We start from the raw sequence: 23,627 nt of genomic DNA, 5'->3' as shown, positions 1-23,627 counted from the left end.
AAAAAGATGATCTTTTTATATTTCTAACTAATTATATCCATGCCATAAGACATATGCTTATATTTACAAAGATTAACTCAGACTCAAAGTTAATAGTTTAAGGCAAGTCTGGATTGCAGAACAGTCACTCTTTAAAAAAACATAATTTGTAAGAAAATTATGCATTACATTCTATTCACTAAAAAACAAGAAAATAATCTTACATAATAAAAATCACTTATAAAGTTCTTACATAATAAAGAATTTTCAAAGTAGTTACAGGAACAAAAGAAATCCCTGCAAGAAATTAGTTTTATATTTACCATTTGAAGCATATACACAGAATTTCCAATTTTAAAAGGCATTTAAATAGAAGGCAACAATGAAATGACACATAGTGTTGAAAACAACAGCCATTTTTCTACCAGTTATTGTATTAACTACACAAAAAGAAACATCTTAGTGTTACTTTATGTTCAATATTTTGACTATACTCACATAGTTACATGTGCTCTTAAGACAAGAACTCCAAATTGATGTCCCAATCCTTTCACTGGAAGACTTACCTGTTTACAGGAGATGGGCTGTTCAGACTCTGTATCCTCAATTGTTACTAGTCTTATCTAGGGTGACCCTAATAGAATTCTGGTAGATTTCATTGCCCTAGGTTTCTACCTTGCCCTCAAATTGCCCCACAATTCCAATTGTCTATCCAAGTACTTTTCCCTCCATCCTCCCCACACCTGATCACTCTGATTGTTGTCCTCCAACCCCTACCCCAAGTCTACATAAAAATCGATTTTGCTTCCAGTTCTCAGAGCTCCCCATGCATTCCTCTCCCTGTTGAGCTCTCCTTGTTATTTAGTCTCTCTGGGTCTGTGGATCACAGCATGATTATCCTTCAGTTTAATGTCAATATCTATTTATAAGTGAGTACATATCATGTTTGTCTTTGTGAATCTGGGTTACATTAGTGAGGATGATGTTTTTCTAATTCCATCCTTTTGCCTGCAAAATTCATGATGTCATTTTTTAACAGTTGAGTAATACTCTATTATATAAATGGACCACATTTACTTTTTCTATTCTATGGTTGAGGAACTTATAGGTTGTTTCCAGTTTCTGTCTATTATGAGTAAAGATGCTACAAATACTGCTGAGAAAGTGTTTTTTAATAGAATGGAAAAACTTTTGAGTATATGCCCAGGAGTGGTATAGCTGGGACTTGAGGGAGATTGATTCACTTTCCAAGAAACTATCGATTTCCAAAGTGATAATAAAATGTTTGTACTTCCACCAGCAATGGAGGAATGTTACCCTTGCTCCACATCCTCCTCAGCATGAGGTGCCACTTGATTTTTAATCTTTGCCATTCTGGTGGTTGAAGAGTGGAATCTGGGTCATTTTGATTTGCATTTAGTTGATGACTAAGGATGTTGGACATTTAAGTGTTTTTCTGCCATTAGATTCCTCTATTGAGAATTCTCTGTTTAGATCTGTACCCCATTTTTAACTAGATTATTTGGTTTGTTGATCTCTGCTTTCTCCTTGAACCTGCAAATTCTTTTGCCAGGAATATGTACTAGAGTAAAGGAGGCACAAAAAAAATGTAGGAATGACCAACCAATGACTAACCGACCAATGACTGGTTCAGCTTGAGACTTATGCAAAAAAAGACCCATGTCCTGAGAGGGAGATACCCCACTTGACACTGCCCAGAGGACAAAAACAAAACAAAACTTAAAGCAAACAAAAATCAAACCAGAACAAACAAAATAAATCAAACAAATAAACAAACTATAAAATCCTAGAAATCAAATAGCCCAGGAACCTAGTATAGAAAAACAACAACAACAAAATTCCTGATCAAAAAGAAAAAAAAAGAATTTTTTATGATATTCTGGCATACTAATAGATAGAAGCCTGGCATAATCACCATCAGAGACACTCCACATAGCAACTGATTGAAACAGATGTAGAGAGCCACAGGCAAACATTAGGAGTTGAGGGGAATTGTATTTGGAAAGAGGGTAGGAAGAATTTTAGGAGTCAGAGTGTTGAAAGATACCATGAGAAAACTCACAGAATCAAAAACCTGAACTCACATAGGCTCACTGACAATCAGAAAACCTGTATGAGTCTATCCTCTGTCCTCTTTATACATGTTATAGTTGTGTAGCTTGGTGTTCTTACAGGACTCATAAATGGGAGTTGGGGTTGTATCTGATTCATTTGCCTGCTGTGGTGACCCTTTTCCTCATACTGGGTTACCTGGCCAACCATTAATATGAGGGGGGTCGCCAGTCTTATTGCAATTTGATGTAGTATGTTTGGTTGATATTTCTGGGAAACCTGTACTTTACAAGTTTCTGAATCTACAAAGAGCCAAATCACAAAACAAAGGCCACAAATGTCTCATCTTTTATTGATGAGATTTTCTTGTAATATTTTATTGTTAGTCAGTGATGCTCTGTGATTTTTCCTGTGTAAAGAAAATAAGCTATTCTGCCAAAATTGGTAACTTGAGGTGCTTTTGGACAGCAAAAGAGACAAAGGAGTATATAATGTTAAATAAAAATCTTCCTTTGATTATGAACTTCCATTGAAAGCTATAAAAAGCAGATTTTAAAATGTAAAGCATATCTTAGCAATTTGCCTAGAAAAGCTTTGGAACAAGATTATACTACTAACATCTTGCATTCCCCTTTACATTGTGTTTCTTTCCTTCATTCCTGCTTTCCTTCTTTCTTTCCTTCCTTTTTTTCTTCCTTCCTTCATGCCTTCATTTTTCCTTGCTTTCTTCATCCCACTCATTCTTCCTTTCTTTTATTTATTTTACAGTTCTGAGGACTGAACCTGCACCCATGCTCAGACTAGGTAAGCCCTCTGCTACTATATATAAAGCACTCTTTCTACCATACTTTGAGACTGGAGAGTTCTACCACATCAGAGCCAGCTTTGAACATACTATACAACATAGACAAACCTTGAACTTGTGATCTGCCCACCAAAAACTCCTAAGTAACTAAAAATACATACCAGATTTACAAGGCCCTTCTTGAATTTGGTTTATAAGATCTGGTTTATAGGAATGAGTGTTTGAAACCATAGGAGATTCTAAGTGTGGTACAGGAAATATATGTAACCTTGGTCATCTTGTCATATAGGAAAGTAAGGAAGGTTACAAAATTCAATGAGTCTACATGAAAGTGTCTCAGCAGTCATTTTGAATCACATTAAAGTTGTCAAGAACTCCCAAAATTTGAACAAAAATTAAAGATTGTAGAGAAATATTCCAAGTATACTTACCTTCAGCTAGTTATAAAGACATTCTAGAAAGAATAAAGTCTATTGGTCTGCTTTATAAGATGGGCAGTAACTAAAGTCATATTTGGAAAATAGTAAGGGAATCAACTCAGGTGTGTTTGCTACTTCTTTTATGAACTGATGTTTAGAATAAAAAATGCAGATCTTAAAAAGAAGATTCTCTGGCAGTTCATCAGATTTCAGTAGACTATAGCAACTTACAAGACCCTTTTGTCTTGGATTTCACAACCATGGTTTATTTCAGGAAAAATGTATAACCTTTCAGAATGATAAAATTTAACATACATGATGATGCTCAAACCTTCCTCAAACGAATGAGCTCAGAGAAGTCAGAAATGCCGTTGCTTACAAGGTAATTCTGGTAAAAAAAAAATCAAAAAACTGATCTTTCATATCTAAATGTAACAGTCATTACAACAAAACAAAGACAAAGGCAACACAATAAACAACATTATGCAAATACGATCAACCAAATAAAATTTATTGAATACTCTGCTGAAAAATATGCCTAATTTCCTTTGGATTTAAAGAAAGGAAGGAAGGAAGAAAGAAAGAAAGGAAGGAAGGAAGAAAAAGGACATAAGGAAGGAAGGAAAGAAGGAAGAAAAAAAGCAAACAAGAAAGGAAGAACACGAATGAAAGGAGGGTCTACAAAGGATATTATGGCAATCTTGTACAATGAAGTAACTGTTAAAATTGTATACAGAAATTAAGAAAATTTAAAATCCTAAAATCCAGGTCGTCATTTTTTTAATATGATAAGCTAATGATATAGGAATGATATTATATATAAGTAAATTTCTTACTAGTTTAGTTAGGCTCATATTAAATGAGATAAGGCAAGGCTCTCTACGGGTTATTACCAAAGAACAAATGATGATCTTTAGATAACCAGAATTTATATATATATATATATATATATATATATATATGAGAGAGCGAGAGAGAGAGAACCTTAAAAGTTCTTTCTATTCTGTTAATACTTCTTAAATCATGCTATGTGAAGGAAAATATAAAAAGTCAAACATATGCTGGACTGCTATTCAAACCTTATTTGGGAACTAATAATATGAAACTCCTTCTTAACATAAATGTATTTTGCTCAACCATATTGATCTTGGAAAGAGTGACATATTTTCCCCTGTTCAATACTTTTACAAATCATTTATTTCTTCCTGCATTCAAAGAGCATGATTATGCAGAATTTTAAAATAGTGACAATAGCATGATATTCTAGTCAGGTAGTAATGATCATATTGTATAATTTTGCCCCTGCCCGCAGGGGCTTTGTAATTTACAGGACCCGAGAGGCATCCAAACCGGTAGAGGAATGGGCGAGAAGGAGGAGCGAGACCAAGCAGTGTCCTTGTCAAGGTCTGTTTATTGAGAGGAATGTACAGCATTTAAAGCTCTGAAGCAGGAATTGCAGCAGGAATTGATGCTTAGGGCGGTGGGGGGGGGGGAGTACTGGGAAGTGCACAAGGACATAAGGTGAATCATTAAACTGCAAGATATTCTCCTTAGACAATGAGGCAACAGTCTTCCAGGGACATGTTCTTTGAAAAGGTCAAGCCCTTCTCAGGAATCTGCTCAGGGCAGGACTCTAGCTTTGCTTAGTTCGAAAGTCCAGTCCCCAACATAATTTGAGGAATTCCACTTAGTTTATTTTGCTCAATTTTACAAGGGGGAGAGAAAAATATTTATAGCTAATGTTGAACATTTACCATGAGCTGAAATATCACTCCCAGGAAAATGAAACTGTCCTACCCTCATGCAAAATAAGTCACTTTACATGAAGAAAAGATTCTTTTAAAGAAAAATATTCATATATTTCTTTTATGTGCGATAATACTGCTTATGCATGGGTATGATTTTATGCAGTGTGCAAATAAAATATATAGATTTAGCACAATGAAAAAAATCAAAGTATAATATTACTTTTGTGCTAGATTTAACTACCTTCCTTCCTGAAGTCAAAATGAATGAGAAAATATGTTTAATGCAATAGTGGCATACAATTTTTTTTTCTGAAGGAACACTCCAAACAAGAGCTTAATTAGATTTCAAATTTTCATTCAGATACTACAAAAAGCACCCTAATCTGAGTTTAGATGAGTTTTTATACTATCCACAATGTAGATAGTTCTTTCAAAAATATTTAGGATACCTGACTCTGAAGATGCACCTAAGATCTCAGAACACAGGTGCATGAACTATGTATAAGTGCTAATGCCTCTATAGATGATATATGTTGTGTATATTTTAATTGTTATATGACACAACTGAATTTAAGAAATAGAGAATATCTAGATGGACTGATGGAATCACACAGTACCTTTAAACTGGCATTTAGAGGACAGACTCAAATGATGTGGAAATTTGCACAGTGATGGGATATTCTGGTTTTGAGAGCAGTGAATATTATACTTCAGGCAGTAACATATCCTCTAGGATCTCAGAATGAGCAAAGGGAACTGTTAAAAAACTTTACCCAGAAGAAAGTGTATTTCATTTTCCTGAGCACCCACATGAAAGATCTCTCCATGAGAGAAAAGGCAGTGAACATTTTAGTTTTCGCCTGGCACACACATAACTATAAACTAATGAAAGGGCAGAGATTTAAGGAAGTCATTCTTTGTAAATTAGAAAACAAATATAGCAAGTACAACATAAAGATAAAGAGAGAATAAGGCCTCAAAGAATGGCAATATCATGACAAGATTGGTTATTTTGTGCAATTAGTATATGCTAATAATTAAAAATGTAAAATCTTTGGGAAGCACAAAAGAAATATAATTCAGGAAATTATACAACTATTCTGAAATGAATGAGATTATTATGATCAAACGTGCTTTTCATGCATGAAATGATGAGGATGAATATTTGGCAATGCAACTGTACTATATTAACTGTACTGTATTGCTTCCTGGGAATCTGATATTTTGACTTTCCTACCTTTGGTGAGTTTTGCTTGTTGAAGATGGTAGCTATTAATTAAGTTCAAAGGTTGAACCATTTCAGTAACTGTATGCTTGAGGGACAGCTTTAGGGAAAGGTGAGTTTCTGAGAGGACTCAGGGAAATTTCTACAAGTAAGATATTACTTTGGCTTTAGCTCCATTTTCTTTTTTTTTTTTAAAGTATGTTTTTCTATTTTTTTACATTAATTGAAAATATTATTTCCCTGCATTCATTTATACAATACAATACAAATGCTGCATTGTATTGATAGGTTTTCTTTTTTTTTTTTTTATTAACTTGAATATTTCTTATATACATTTCGAGTGTTATTCCCTTTCCCGGTTTCCGGGCAAACATCCCCCTCCCCCCTCCCCTTCCTTATGGGTGTTCCCCTCCCAACCCTCCCCCCATTGCCGCCCTCCCCCCATAGACTAGTTCACTGGGGTTCAGTCTTAGCAGGACCCAGGACTTCCCCTTCCACTGGTGATCTTACTAGGATATTCATTGCTACCTATGGGGTCAGAGTCCAGGGTCAGTCCATGTATAGTCTTTAGGTAGTGGCTTAGTCCCTGGAAGCTCTGGTTGCTTGGCATTGTTCTACTTTTGTGGTCTCGAGCCCCTTCAAGCTCTTCCAGTTCTTTCTCTGATTCCTTCAACAGGGGACCTATTCTCAGTTCAGTGGTTTGCTGCTGGCATTCGCCTCTGTATTTGCTGTATTCTGGCTGTGTCTCTCAGGAGCGATCTACATCCGGCTCCTGTCGGTCTGCACTTCTTTGCTTCATCCATTTTGTCTAATTGGGTGGCTGTATATGTATGGGCCACATGTGGGGCAGGCTCTGAATGGGTGTTCCTTCAGTCTCTGTTTTAATCTTTGCCTCTCCCTTCCCTGCCAAGGGTATTCTTTTTCCTCATTTAAAGAAGGAGTGAAGCATTCACATTTTGATCATCCGTCTTGAGTTTCGTTTGTTCTAGGGATCTAGGGTAATTCAAGCATTTGGGCTAATAGCCACTTATCAATGAGTGCATACCATGTATGTCTTTCTGTGATTGGGTTAGCTCACTCAGGATGATGTTTTCCAGTTCCAACAATTTGCCTACGAATTTCATAAACTCGTTGTTTTTGATAGCTGAGTAATATTCCATTGTGTAGATGTACCACATTTTCTGTATCCATTCCTCTGTTGAAGGGCATCTGGGTTCTTTCCATTTTCTGGCTATTATAAATAAGGCTGCGATGAACATAGTGGAGCACGTGTCTTTTTTATATGTTGGGGCATCTTTTGGGTATATGCCCAAGAGAGGTATAGCTGGATCCTCAGGCAGTTCAATGTCCAATTTTCTGAGGAACCTCCAGACTGATTTCCAGAATGGTTTTACCAGTCTGCAATCCCACCAACAATGGAGGAGTGTTCCTCTTTCTCCACATCCTCGCCAGCATCTGCTGTCACCTGAGTTTTTGATCTTAGCCATTCTCACTGGTGTGAGGTGAAATCTCAGGGTTGTTTTGATTTGCATTTCCCTTATGACTAAAGATGTTGAACATTTCTTTAGGTGTTTCTCAGCCATTCGGCATTCCTCAGCTGTGAATTCTTTGTTTAGCTCTGAACCCCATTTTTTAATAGGGTTATTTGTTTCCCTTCGGTCTAACTTCTTGAGTTCTTTGTATATTTTGGATATAAGGCCTCTATCTGTTGTAGGATTGGTAAAGATCTTTTCCCAATCTGTTGTTTGCCGTTTTGTCCTAACCACAGTGTCCTTTGCCTTACAGAAGCTTTGCAGTTTTATGAGATCCCATTTGTCGATTCTTGATCTTAGAGCGTAAGCCATTGGTGTTTTGTTCAGGAAATTTTTTCCAGTGCCTATGTGTTCCAGATGCTTCCCTAGTTTTTCTTCTATTAGTTTGAGTGTGTCTGGTTTGATGTGGAGGTCCTTGATCCACTTGGACTTAAGCTTTGTACAGGGTGATAAGCATGGATCGATCTGCATTCTTCTACATGTTGCCCTCCAGTTGAACCAGCACCATTTGCTGAAAATGCTATCTTTGTTCCATTGGATGGTTTTGGCTCCTTTGTCAAAAATCAAATGACCATAGGTGTGTGGGTTCATTTCTGGGTCTTCAATTCTATTCCATTGGTCTATCTGTCTGTCTCTGTACCAATACCATGCAGTTTTTATCACTATTGCTCTGTAATACTGCTTGAGTTCAGGGATAGTGATTCCCCCTGAAGTCCTTTTATTGTTGAGGATAGCTTTAGCTATCCTGGGTTTTTTGTTATTCCAGATGAATTTGCAAATTGTTCTGTCTAACTCTTTGAAGAATTGGATTGGTATTATGATGGGGATTGCATTGAATCTGTAGATTGCTTTTGGTAAAATGGCCATTTTTACTATATTAATCCTGCCAATCCATGAGCATGGGAGATCTTTCCATCTTCTGAGGTCTTCTTCAATTTCTTTCCTCAGTCTCTTGAAGTTCTTATTGTACAGATCTTTTACTTGCTTGGTTAAAGTCACACCGAGGTACTTTATATTATTTGGGTCTATTATGAAGGGTGTCGTTTCCCTAATTTCTTTTTCGGCTTGTTTCTCTTTTGTATAGAGGAAGGCAACTGATTTATTTGAGTTAATTTTATACCCAGCCACTTTGCTGAAGTTGTTTATCAGCTTTAGTAGTTCTCTGGTGGAACTTTTGGGATCACTTAAATATACTATCATGTCATCTGCAAATAGTGATATTTTGACCTCTTCTTTTCCGATCTGTATCCCCTTGATCTCCTTTTGTTGTCTGATTGCTCTGGCTAGAACTTCAAGAACTATATTGAATAAGTAGGGAGAGAGTGGGCAGCCTTGTCTAGTCCCTGATTTTAGTGGGATTGCTTCAAGTTTCTCTCCATTTAGTTTTAGCTTCATTTTCTAAATGTCAAGTGAATGGGACAGAACTCTCATAATTGTTTACATCTTTGGGGTGTATCTCAAGTATCAGAGCAAAGGTAAAATTTTTCTCAAGGGATGTGCTACCAAGAAGAATTTTAGTAGGGTAGATGCACTTTAGATTTGTAAACTATCCATTTTTCCAAGGAGTTATTTATGAAAGCATATAGTATATATTTAATTAGTTGTATGGGGTTTGTGTGTGTGTGTGTGTGTGTGTGTGTGTGTGTGTGTGTGTGTGTGCATATGCACAGTTCTCTCATACTATGTGAGTTTTGGAGATGGAAGTTTGTTCATCATCAGTATTGATGATAACACTCTTCCTGCTGACACATCTTATGACAATAGTTTGGTTTTTTAGAATAATTTATTTCCTGGGACATGGATAATCCCATTTCCATTTTAGATTGATAGTTTTCATACAAGGATATAAGTTTTCTTCAGATGCTGAAAATTAATTTTTACTAAATCTGCATTGATATACATATTTAGACATTCTATTTCTCATATTTACCTCTTTCTACTTCGAGTGTGATGAAGTATTTGTTTGTCCAAATAATTTTCTATGCTACTCCTGATTTAAATCAAAATATCTTTATGGTGCATTCATGGAACAAAATATAAATGTATCATTGCATCCATTCTTTCTCCTTCCTCGCTATTTATCTTTATTTTTTCATTATGTAGAGATATATGTGTGACAAATGTAGGAAATTGTACCGAGCCATCAATCAACTAATTTTTATTTTCTTAATTGTTCTAGTGTCAAATGTTGTGTTACAAACCTCATTTTGTTTTTTAAATTTGTCACTTACTTTTGTAGATTTAAAACTATATCTTATTTTCATTAAATAAGTTTTATTTGTGTCTCATTTTCTACCAGAGACATGTGACTGATTATAACACATGCTTGTACATGATGATAACACTAACTTGTGGCCTAAAAGTACAATAGCAAATATATCCTTTGGCCTTTAAACCTATCTCTAAAGTTTTCTTTTATCGTAGCCTATAGCAAATCAACTTTAACTCAATGTCTTAATCTATATATTTTCTACTGTAGAGGCAATTTTATGGAATTAATAGTATGTGAATTATTTCAAGATTCACACATAAAAATTCCTTTCTTAATGAGAAGGCTTAGTTTAATTACACCATAAGGGAGATTTGGGTGTAAATGTAAAGAATATATATTTATAGTTCTTTTATTTTACTGCTGGTTATTTTAGCTGAAGAAGCTATTTTTACCACTGAGGTTGCTTGGTACATTCCTGTTAATGTGTTTCAAGATATAAATAGTTTATTATAACAGTTAAACTGAAAGGTCAAAATGCTTCACACATAAAAGGAATACATAAATTTTCTAATGTTTTTATCTTATGCTACATTTAGCTAGTTTCTTGTACCTTCTTAACCCATGAATGAAGAGATTGATTTCAATGCAGAAGATTACATGAATCTGCTTGTCTGTAATAATATGACCTTAAATCTTCATTAAGAAATGGCATTTTGAAAACGGTGTTATATTCCTATTTTTCAACTTTATTTCACTGTCTTTTTTATAGATATCATGTGCTAGCTAGTTTTATTTCTATTTAACATAAACTGGGGTCATCTGGAAAGAAGGGATCTAAGTAAAAACTTTTCTCCATATGAGTGATCTATAGACAAATCTGTAGGGCATTTACTTGATTGGTAATTGATGTGGGAAACCCTGGGTCCATTGTGGTCATTGGCATTTCTCTGTAGGTAGTTCTGGATGAACAAGAAAACAAAGTGAGCAAGACAAAAGGAACAAAGCCTGCAAGCAGTATTCCTGTGTAAAGTCTACTTCAGTTCCTCTTTACAGGCTCATACCCTAAGTTCCTGATTTGACTGTCCTTAATGATGGACTTGGATGTGGAAATGAAAGCAAAACAAACCTTTCCTTCCCAATATGCCTTTTAATTTTATTTCCTTTTTTTTTTTAAGGAAACAGAAACCCTATCTGAGACTTCATTCATGAATGAGATTTCATTCATGTTTCTCACCTGTAGGATTAACGGTGGGGTCCCACTTCTGCTAGGCCACAGGGCTCAGCTGCTAGGGGAGGCTGGAGGTGGGAAGTTTGACATGCTTACCCTACACTGCTGCCCTGGCTGGTGTCTGACTGTGAGAAGATGCAGGACACCACTCTGGGGGTGGGGAAATGCCTGACTCAGCCAGAGCTGCCTCAGCGGGTGCCCAGGCCAGCAAGTAGGCTGGGGCTGTTGGATTCTTCAGCTCTTGGGCATCCAGGTACCTCTGGGATGCCTCAGAGGAACTGAAAATTTAGTGGGGGCCCGCTGGGTTGGATCTAGCTTGGGGCAGAGGAGGAAAGGGGGATGCTCTGGCTGATGGGCTGCTTGGTGGCAGTCAGGGGTGAAGGTTTTCTCCATGAATCCCCATGGCAGATCCATGAAAGGAGGTAGTCCATGGTTTCAAGGCATTTGTCATGGCTGAAATGGATGAGTAAAACCTTACTCCATTTTTCAGAGTGGGCCTGAAAATATCTTTTTCAGGGAGGAGTTTCTGGGAAGGAGAGCTTCACTGGCTAAGCCTACAGGCCTTTAGGTACCTCATTATAATGAAGATCCTTCTTGAGCCTACCTGACTTGTGATCAAGTCCTCTACCTGTGAAAGGGCACTACCCTTATAGGTCTGATGGTCATAAATCTAGGAGGGCTGCCGGCTAATGACTGGCCTTGTTTCCAGGGAGTCAGGCGAAGCTCCTACCCTCCCTTTCACTGGGGAACCAGGGTGTATTTCACTGGCCCACAATCTACATGTAAAAATACACATTTTAAATAAGAACTGGTTAATATACTATATAATTGATAATTGACATAATATACTATATCATATAATGTTTAAGAATTTACTTCCACTTCTATGGCATTTCTATCTACCCATACAATCAGAAAACAAATTTTATACACAAACACACACGCACACACACACACAAACACACACACACACACACACACACACACCACCACCACCACCACCACTAACACCACCACCATCACCACCACCACTAACACCACCACCACCACCACAACCACCACAACCACCACTACCACCAGTTAAACTTTTTCTTCTAAAAAAATTATTATTTTTATTTGTGTGACTGTTTTGACTGCATGTATGTGCATCATGTATGTCTCTGGTGTGCATGGAAATATAAAGATAGTGTCATATCTCCTGAAACTTGAGTTAGAGGTAGTTGTGAGGACAAAACACAAGTTGTCTGCAAGAGCAGCAGGTGCTCTTAAACTCTGAGCCTTCCCTCCACGCCCAACATACAGCTAGCTTTATAAGAACAGTTTGGTCAGAATGTTAACATGCTCACAAAGACAGGAAACTGCTGTCCCTTGTTTGCTAGAAGAATTTCAAGTAGACAATGAAACCTGAACTAGAATTTGAACCAGTGCTTAGGTGCTAAGAAAAAAGAGGTAACACATGGCAGAACTTAACCTTGTTGCACTGGTTTTTAGAGGAATTTCGCCCACTAATCTGAATCTAGGGGATTCCATCCTCCTCATCCATCTCCTCTACTTTCCAGTGTTTACATCTAGTGGATGAGACTAGACATTCACATGGCTGAGTAGTGAATTACAGTGAAAAAAATAACAGAAATACTTTTCTCACCATGAAGATTTTCATTCCCATACCTTATTTCACTACATATTCTGTATTCTAGAAAAAAGTTTGAAACATAAACTTCTTGGTCCCAGATGCCCATAATTGTGGAAAGCCGTGATAGCATTCGCCATTACAAGATGGCGCCGGCTTCCGCTGTGCCCCACGTGGAAAGCCGCAATAGCATTCGCCATTACAAGATGGCGCTGGCTTCTGCTGTGCCAGCCCGACTTCCTTTCAGGAAACTAGCTGTGTGCTCATGTGCAAGAGTGTGTTCGCGCCAAGTCTTTGCCCACCCCAGGGCGTGCCAATGAGATCATGGGTAAGCGACCAATCAGGTGTGGACACTCCACATTAGGGTGTATATAAGCAGCGCCATTCTGGGGCTCGCTCTCTCCTCTTCAAGATGTAATAAACGCTTTGCTGCAGAAGGATCCTGGTGTCCGCGCGTCGTTCTTGCTGGCGAGATGTTGGGCGCGTGACACATAATATTGTGTACATCATATAACCATAACATGTCCCAAAGAAAACTGTGAGGGAGTAAAAAGACATATTTATATTTTGTTTAACCTTTAATGCTTTAGTCATCTCTCCAGCCTGAAAGAAGTATTTAAAAGTATATTTATGGTACCTAAGTAAAAAACACAAGTGAAAACAAAACTCCTAGCTGGTGAAATGATTCAGTGGGTACAGTTATCTTTCACTAAGCTTGACAAACTTAGTTTAATCACAGACTATGGTGAAAGAAGAAAATCAACTCCCACATGTACTCTCACCTCTATATATTTTACAAACACACACACACACACACACACACACACACACACACACACACACACATGCTAATAAGAGTAAATAACAAACACCCACAACCATTTATCTACATGTCATGGGTTATATACAGATGTGACATAGAGTTGTATTGATTGTTTTGGGTATATAGATTATAGCTATCAAGAAATGATCCTGAAAACAAAAGATATATATTTTGAGTATTAAAGATACTTTTAGGAAGAACATAATAGTAAGCAGCAGGATGTGACTATAAACCATTCCCAAAAGCCTTTCTGTTCAGATTTTTTTTCATAATATTGGGCTGGGTGACAAAACTATGCATAACACTAAAAGGCAGGGTATTGCTAACAATTTACTAAATAATTTTGTGATGCTGATATCAAATGTCTTGCTTAGTGCATTTTGAATCAGTTACTTTAGCATATAGTACTTAGAAAACTTAATAAGAAAATATTTTTCAAAAGCATTTTGTTGCCAAATGTTTATATATTATCAAAAATAACACATACTTAATATTTTAATACTTTTGTTTTGATGAGGCACTAACAATGGTACCAGACAGGTTTGACTACTCAAAATAATTCATAGCACTAAAGTGATATGGCTTATTAATTTATGGTTTACTGCAGGAAAAGCATTAAGGTTAGGTCACACATCATAGCTAAAGTTTAGCTTACACTGAGTACAGTTCAAAAGAGCAAGGGCTCTAGTACCTATTTCTTCTTTTATTCATATAGCAAGCAGAAACTCAGCTAGGACTTCTAAGGGAGTACTGCTGTCACAGACCATTTTCTTGCTATCTAACTAATATCAAATATCATAGCTTTCTGCAGATGTCTCTTTGAGCAAGTGTGGAGGATTGTCTATCTAAAACAAGTGTAAACCATTGGGCTTAAAAATGAACACTGTTAAGCAATATAGTTCACATATTTCATACTTTAGCCATTGGTCACTATCGAGCAGGTGCATTTCTTATCTTAGCAGAACATGTGGACCATATAAAATCTGCTGGAATTAACTTTCATATCACAAGTGACAGAACAAACACAACAGTACTGTTATTTAAGACATGTATTTTTCTTCTTTTTTAAATTGTTTATTTTATTTATTTGAATGTAAAATATTGTCACACTTCCAAATCTCCCCACTGCAAACCACTCATTCCTTCCACCCTACCCTTTGTCTCTAGGAGGGTGCTCCCATCCCCACTGACTCCTGCCTCACCCCTTGAGCATCCCCTTTTACTGGGGCAACAAGCCTCCACTAGGCCAAGGCTCCCCCTCCCATTAATACCATATAAAACAATCCTTTGCTATATATGTGGATGGAGCCATGAACTCATCCATGTATACTCTTCGGTTTGTGGTTTAGTCCCAGGGAGCCATGGAGGGGTGTCAGGTTAGTTGATATTGTTGTTCTTTCTATGGAGTTGCAGTCTTTTTCAGCTTAATCCTTTCCCTAACCTCAAGTACTATATTAAATAGGTAGGGAGAGAGTGGGCAGACTTGTCTAGTCCCTGATTTTAGTGCGATTGCTTCAAGTTTCCTCCATTTAGTGTGATGTTGACTACTGGTTTACTGTACATTGCTTTTACTATGTTTAGGTATGGGCCTTGAATTCCTTATCTTTCCATGACTTTTGTCAATAAAGGGGTGTTGAATTGTGTCAAATGCTTTCTCAGCATCTAATGAGATTATCGTGTTTTTTTTCCCTTTGAGTTTGTTTATATAGTGGACTATGTTGATGGATTTCTGTATATTGAACTACCCCTGCATACCTGGAATGAAGCCTACTTGATCATGCTGAAGGAACGTTTTGATGTGTTCTTAGATTTGCTATGTGAAAATTTTATTGAGTACTTTTGCATTGTTATTCATAAGGGAAATTGGTCTGAAATTCTCTTTCTCTGTAGGGTATTTGTGTGGTTTAGGTATCAGTATAACTGTAGTTCATAGAACGAGTTAGGTAGTGTTCTATCTGTTTCTATTTCAAGGAATAGTTTGAAAAGTAATGGGATTAAGTCTTTGAAGGTGTGATAGAGTTTTGCACTAAAATCATCTGGACCTGGGCTTTTTGTGTTATTGTTCGGGAGACTTTTAATGATTTCTTCTATTTCCTTAGGGGTTATCTGAGAGTTTAGATGGTTTATCTGATGCTGATTTAACTTTGGTACCTAGTAACTGCCTAAAAATTCATCCATTTTTATTAGATTTTGCAGTTTTACTGAGTAAAAACCTTTGTAACAGGTTGTGATGATCTTCGAATTTCCTCAGTTTCTCTTGTTACATCTTCCTTTTCATTTCTGATTTGTGACTTTGGATACTGTCTTTAGTTAATTTAGCTAAGGGTTTATCTATAATATTGATTTTCTCACAGAACCAGCTCCTAGTTTTGTCGATTTTTTTGTATTATTCTCTTTGTTTCTAATTAGTCAATTTTTACCCTGAGTTTCCTTATTTGGTCCTATCTCATTCTCTTGGTTATGTTTGTTTCATTTTGTTCTAGAGCTTTCAGATGTGCTATTAAGCTGCTGATGTAGGATCTCTCCAATTTCTTTATGAAGGCATTCAGAACTATGTGTTTTCCTTTTTGCACTGCTTGTGTAGCATAAATTTGGGTGTGATGTGCCTTCATTTTTGTTACATTCTAGAAAGCATTTAATTTATTTCTCTAGTTCTTTCTGACCAAGTTATTATTGAGTAGATAGTTGTTCAGTTTTCTTGAGAATGAGTGATTTCTGTTGTTTTTGTTGTTACTGAAGACCAGCCTGAGCTTGTGATGATCTGATAGAAATCATTTGATTAATTCAATCTACTTGTGTCTGTTGAGTCTTGTTTAGTGACAGATTATATGGTCAGTTTTGGAGAAGGCACCATAAGGTGCTGAGAAGAAGGTATATTCTTTTGTTTTAGGGTAAAATGACCTGTATATATCTGTTAAATCCATTTGGTTAACAATTTTGGTTGGTTTTCACTGTGTCTCTGTTTAAGTTTGGTTTCCATGATCTGCCCATTAATGATAGTGGCATGTTAAAATATCCCACTATTACTGTATGAGGTTCAATGTGTGCTTTGACCTTTAGTAATGTTTCTTTTCCAGATATGTGTGCCCTTGCATTTGGGGCATAGATTATCAGAATTGAGAGTTTATCTTGGTGGATTTTCCCTTTGATGTGTATGTACTGTCCTCCCCCACGCTTTTGATAAGTATTGATTGAAAGTCTATTTTTTTCAATATTAGAATGACTACTCCAGTTTCTTTCTTGTGACCATTTGTTTGGAATTTATTTCCAGTCTTTTATTCTGAGATAGTGTCTGTTTGTATCACTGAGGTGTATGCAGCAAAATTCTGGGTCCTGTTTATTTACCCTGTCTGTTAGCCTATGTCCTTTTGGGGGAAAATTGAGTCCATTGATTTTGAGATATATTAAAGAGCAGTGATTTTTGGTTCCTTTTTTGGTACTTGCATCTCACCATCTGGTTATCTCTGGTGTTAGCTGGCTTTGCTGTCTCTTACTGGAGCCTGTCCCACTTTTAAGCCTGGTTAAATTGGGCTCCTTTGGGTCTTTTTCTGGTTGTGAGAACTGGAAGCACCAATTATTTTTCTTATAGAAACATTTATCTATCAACAACTTCTCAAGAAAATTTACATTAAAATTTCTAAAACAAAATGAAGTATCATTGAGAAAAAATACTGTTCTATATAAGGGCCTATATATTGTGAAATGGTATAATAATTTTTTACTACTGCTTAATATACTATGGATTTTCTTTACATATATGGCTTTATGACCACTGTCTTAGATAGGGTTTTATTGCTGTGAACAGACACCATGACCAATGTAAATTTTATGAATTAAAACATTTAACTGGGGCTGGCTTACAGGTTCAGATGTTCAGTCGATTATCATCCAGGTAGAAGCATGGCGGCATCCAGGCAGGCATGGTGCAGGAGAAGCAGAGATTTCTACATCTTTATCAATAGAAAGCCAGGAACAGACTGAGCATTCTCAGACACCTAGAAGGAGAGTCTCCAAGCCCACCCACTTCCTCTAACAAGGCCACACCTAATAGTGCCACTCCATGGGCCAAGCATATGCAAACCATCAGATTCCACTACCTGACTTTCTCAAACACATGTGTCTATACCTAAACATAGCATAATAAAAAAAGTACATTTAGTCCAACTTCCAAAGTCCCCATAGTTTATAGCAGTATTAACAATGTTAAAAGTCCAAAGTTCAAAGTCTCTTCTGAGATCCATCCAATCATTTAACTGTAATCCCTGAATTAAGACAGGCAACCAGTTGGGCAAACTTCAAACTCTGCCATCTTTATGTCTGATGTCAAAGCAGTCTTCAGATCTTTAACTCCTTTTTATCTTTGTTGACTGCAACAAACTTCTTTCTCCTGGGCTGGTTTTAGTCCCTGGTTAACAGCTTTCGTCAGCAGATGGCCTGTAGCCCTGGGATCTTTAACATCAATGGGTCTCTAAGGCAGGTTCAATGTTACAGCTTGTTTCAATGTCTGGGATCCACACATGATCCTCCAAAGGGCTGGCTTCATTTCTCCACCTCTGCTCTCTCTAGCACTTTAACTTCACGTTGATCCACACTACACTGTTGCTGTTGTTATTGGTGATCATCCCATGGTACTAGCATCGCTAATACACTGGGGTCTGCTGTTGCAACTAGGATTAACCAATAATCTTTCATAGGTTTTCTTTATGGTGCCAAGCCTCAATTCGTTTGCATGACCCCTTCAGTCCTGGATTGTCAACTGCAACCAAGGCTGTACCTTTACCAATGGCCTTCCACGGTCTCGCATAGTCCCAAGCCTCAGCTGTTCTTCATGATGCCATCATGTATTCAAAACCAGAAACACTTGGGTGATTCTTACACATTACCAAGTGCAGCAGCAGCATGAGGTGCAACCTTGACTATCTCTGGAACACAGCTTCTTTGTGCTCTCAGAAAAGACTTCCTTGAAGATTTCACCTCTGTGATGTTGGTCTCTTTCTTAGCTCCAGCCTACCAGCATCAATTGTCCCAGTAGTATCCTTCTCCTCTAGAATATAAAGCCAGAGATACATGGCCAAAGCTGCTGAGGTCTGCTGCTTTCAGGAGCTCAAACATGGCCCCCTTGTTATCACTATTATCACTAGCTTCCTCTTTTCTAACTCCTTCACTGCCTAAGCTTGTCTGTCCTGGATCTTGCTCTGCAGATTGACCTTGAATTTAGAGATCTCTATGCCCGTCTCCTGGGATTAAAGGTTTGTACTAAGTTAGCTGGGTGGGATCTTGCCCCAAGATTATTTTTCTCTTAATTCATTTTAATATCTTGAACACAGGATTGATCTCTATTTTACTCTCTGGTATTCCTTTCATACTTGAATCATATATTTTGTTTATTTTTCTGTTCCTTACTTCCCTTTTATTATTAAAATGCTCTTCATAAGTGTGAATTTTAGAAACCACACAATAGAATTTATACCAGGCTGTTTTGAGACTTCATTTTTGAAAGCAATTAATCTACATCTCTTCACTTTAGCCTCAGGCACACTCTTTTGACAATGGCAAAAAGCAGCCACATCCTGTCCCCCAAATATCACAAAATCAGTCTTTAGGCTACATACTTAAATGTTTCTAAACCATCTTGGGCCAGGTTGGAATGGTTCAAATTACTCCCAATAACAAAGTCTTCCCCATTCCTGCTAAGATAGCCCATAAGCCCTAATTTAAAGCATCCCATTGCTTTCCAAATACAAAGTCCCCAAATCCACATTCTTCCAAACAAAAGCATGACTGGGCTTATCACAGCAATACCCCACTTCTGGTACCATTCTGTCTTAGTTAGGGTTTTATTGCTGTGAACTAACACCATGACCAATGTATGTTTTATGAAGGACAACATTTAATTGGGCAGGCTTACAGGTTCAAAGGTTCAGTCCATTATCATTGAGGCAGAAGCATGGCAGCATCCAGGCAGGCATGGTTCAGGAGGAGCTGATAGTTCAATAGCTTCATCAGTAGGAAGCCAGGAACAGACTGAGCATCCTCAGGCAGCTAGGAGGAAAGTATTCTAGCCCACCACCACAGTGACACACTTCCTCTAACAAGGCCACACCTTCTAACGGTGCTACTCCCTGAACCAAGCATATATAAACTATCACAACTACTTTATATGTTATAATATTATTGGAGATTACTCCACAATTTTTCATTTGTATGAAAGTTGGATTCTCATATAGTCTAAATGAATTCTGTTGTGATACATTTATTTTATAAAACTATATCAACAAAATGTTAAGTAGATAACATACTCATAGATAAGTACACGACAAAGTAAGAATTGTTTTTATAATCATTTCGATTAATTGTGAATACTCTTTGATACTATCTGCAACTTCACACATGCAAACACACACACACACACACACACACACACACACACACAATTCCATAATTTGTAGAGGGCCACAATAACATTCGCCACCACAAGATGGCGCTGGCTTCCACTGCGCCCCACGTGGAAGGCCGAGATAATTTCGCCATTACAAGATGGTGCTGGCCTCCGCCGCGCCAGCCGACTTCCTTTCAGGAAGTTAACTGTGTGCGCATGTGCAAGAGTGCCTTCATGCCAGGTCTTTGCCCACTCCGGGGCGTGCCTAATGAGATCATGGGTAAGCAACCAATCAGGTGTGGATGCGCCGCGCTAGGGTGTATATAAGCCGCACCATGCTGGCGCCCGCCCGCCGCCCTCTATTTTTAATAAATAATAAGCATTTTGGCTACAGAAGGATTCGTGTGTCCCCGTGTATTCTTGCTGGCGAGAGGTCGCGCGGGACATTTGGTGCCGAGAACCCGGGACGCCACGCCATCGCCAGGCGCCAAGAGGGGGTCTTCCGTCTGCAGAAGGAATCCAGAACTATAGTGTTTAAAAGGTAGGCCCTGAGAGACATGTGTCTTGATTTGTTCCACTTCACTCCCCTGCTAGATGCAGTGGAAGTTTTTATTATCGTTTTGGCAGCCCTCGTGCTTTCTCTATTGGCCTTTGAATTTCTAGCTACTGCCAGACAGCGTCAGAGGTCGCATGGGAGCCGCCCAGCTGTAATAGCAAAATAGAGAGCGCTGGGGGAGGTGCAAGGCGGCATGTCAGAAACAGTGTGGGATAAAAAATTAAAGAGCTCAAGGAAAAAAGATAATAAGCAGACAGTCCCCTCCAACGACTTCAGATCTGCGGAGGCGAGAGATTGGGGGAAAAAACGCCCCAGGAGAGAAACAGGAAGGAGATAAAAGGAACACAGTATTTTGGGAGAAAATTTTTGTCTTTGTGCTTGTAAAAGGTGTGACTAGGCTCTGGAAGCTTCACAGAGTCATACTGATCAAACTTGGTAGAGGTAGACCGCCTGAAAATTTATTTAGGAGAATCAAACAAAAGAACATCTCAATGCCCATGCACAGCTTGATAGAGTTAATGTAATCGGGTTATGAGTGGAAATATTCAGGACTGTGTTTCACTTCCATACCATTTGTGAATGTCAGTCGTGCTGCTCAGATATCCCTTAATATATCTCAGTATCCTACAGGAATTTGTTTTCAACATGTTGATGGACGAGTCCAGGAATTGAGACAATCCATCGTCCATATCAACTCCACTCGAGTGGATAGTCACTGTGGAAGTGGTGGGAAAGGGAAAATCCTACCTCTCTGCTGACACCATCTGGTTTTTTCCCTCTTTGTCTATTGTCTGTCCTTGGTGCACCAAGCTGTCCCTGTATGTCAGTTTATGTCTGTGGCTTTTGTTTCTTGTTGCTTAAATGTTTTATGTTTCATGTTCAAAAGAGAAAATGGTAAAAACTTTATCTGTCAATCGTTCACATCTTGATTTGGTTTTAACTCATTTCAAAAAGGAACAAATGAATAAAAAGCAGTTTCAATCGGCCTTTAGAGCCCTACACCTGTAGCTAGGAACATAAGTCAGCTAGAGAAGCTTCCCAGGGGCTAAGTGTCTGCACGAGCTGATCTTAAAGGCACCAGCAGCTCCTCAGCTTCTTTGGTACAAGAGCTGATAGCTGTTTCTCTTAGAAAAATCCCTGACTTATTATTTGACTCAACAGGTGACAAGGTGCTTCTCTTAAAATTATAGCTAAAAAGGTAAAAATGGTGTTTGGTCTAAATATTAAAGATATGTGTAGCCACTTCAATTTTGTTTCTGGTTGGTTTTAAATGTATAAATATGCTCTACATGCCTTGGTTATGGACTATTGGCTTTTAAGTTATTGGATATGGTTAAAAAGGTATAATATTGGTAACAGAAAATTGACATAAAGCTGGTAATTTGGATAGAGTCATTCTAGACAACATGTGACATGAGCCAACCTAGGGAAACAGGTCTAAATCGAGATAATATTTTTATGGAACTCTTATTCTAGAAACCAGGCTTCTAAAAGAATTTAGGACAATGTCTCTTTGTTGAGGTACTGGAGACTACACCATCGTGCATTCATATATAGGAATTGGCAGTCAAACTTTGTAGCATGAAAGATAGACTGGAGACTGGATTTTGGAGACTAGATCGTTTGTTGGAGGTTGAGTTTTTACTTTTCATAATTGTGGTTTGCCCTGAAACTATCTGTATTTTGATGCTAATTCCACTGCCCCAAGAACAGCTGCCTAGTCAGTACTCAGAATTCAGGTGACTTTCCAAAATTGTGGCTGTGTTCTGGTGTTACAAGGAGAACTTAAAGATTGTGATTAAAGATTGCCAGTGTTACATTGACTAACTCAAACTTATTTGTAATTAAGAAAAAAAAATCAAACAGGTAGAGATTGTTACAGGGTTTACAAAGGATTGATGAAGTTTTGGAACTTGTGAGAACATTACAGCCAGTTTGTTTACTCCAACTGCCATTTCAAGATAGATTTAGAGGATTGATTTTGAGTTTTCATTTCATGAGCTTGCTTATAATTTTAGAGAGCCCATAAAGTGATATCATTAAGAATGGCTAATAGCCTTCTATTATGTAATTTTGTTGCTTCTTCAATGTAAGAAGTTAGAACTTTTAATCTTTCAGTGTATATGGAAATTTTTACTACAAACCTTTGCTCTCAAAATGAGCTTTAATATTTGGGGAGTAGCTGTTACACTACTCCAAAAAAAGAATATTTGAAACTAATTTTAAGCTACTAAGGATATGTTAATTGGCTAAGTACCTCACCTTGCCAGAGGACTTAGGTTTTGTCATCCACATTGGAGATAAAGCTTCAGTTGTGTTAATACAAAATTGTAGGCTAGAGTCATAGAAGTATTTTAAAAAGAAACCTGGTAAAACATACCTTATTCCAAACAACAATTAAATTGGTTATTACAAAATACTGATATTTGGCCTATTACATATACAAATTTTTCAGACAAAATTGATAATTTTACTCTTTACATGCTTTTGTACTTCCTGTATATTTGTACATGCAACCCATAAGAAATGCGCTTACTGTATTTATAGGTGGTTCATCTAATGAAAAGGCTACATATATGATTAGATCACTTGTTTATTCTCTTGAGTTTCTATTGCTTCAACACAGATTATTAAATTCCGTGGTTTAGCCACTGTTTTTAAATCAAGCTTTCAATTCACATACTGATAGCCAATGTGTGGCTTGTGGTTTACAATTGATTTCAATTACTTAATGTTTTATTAGAGACAGGTTTTCTACTTAAAATCAATGAGTGATTTCAGTGTGAATTGTCTGACAACTCACTGTCCTTTCAGTGCTCTGGCTCAGACAACTAAACAAAACCATAGACCCAGCTCTTTAAAAATGATAATGGAGTTAATATGAAAAGAGAAAGACTCCATTTGCTTACTTTAAATTCTCAGCCTTGCCCTGCCAGCTCAGGGATTTCTAGTAAGACTGAAATTAGACAATATTTACAGGATTTGGCATTTCTAATTAATGCTTATGTTTAGGTAAAT

The sequence above is a fragment of the Rattus norvegicus genome, chromosome X (genome assembly GCF_036323735.1).
Source record: "Rattus norvegicus strain BN/NHsdMcwi chromosome X, GRCr8, whole genome shotgun sequence".
NCBI classification, from domain to species: Eukaryota; Metazoa; Chordata; class Mammalia; order Rodentia; family Muridae; genus Rattus; species Rattus norvegicus.
The sequence above is the reverse complement of the archived record's forward strand: the minus strand, read 5'-3'. Positions refer to the sequence as shown.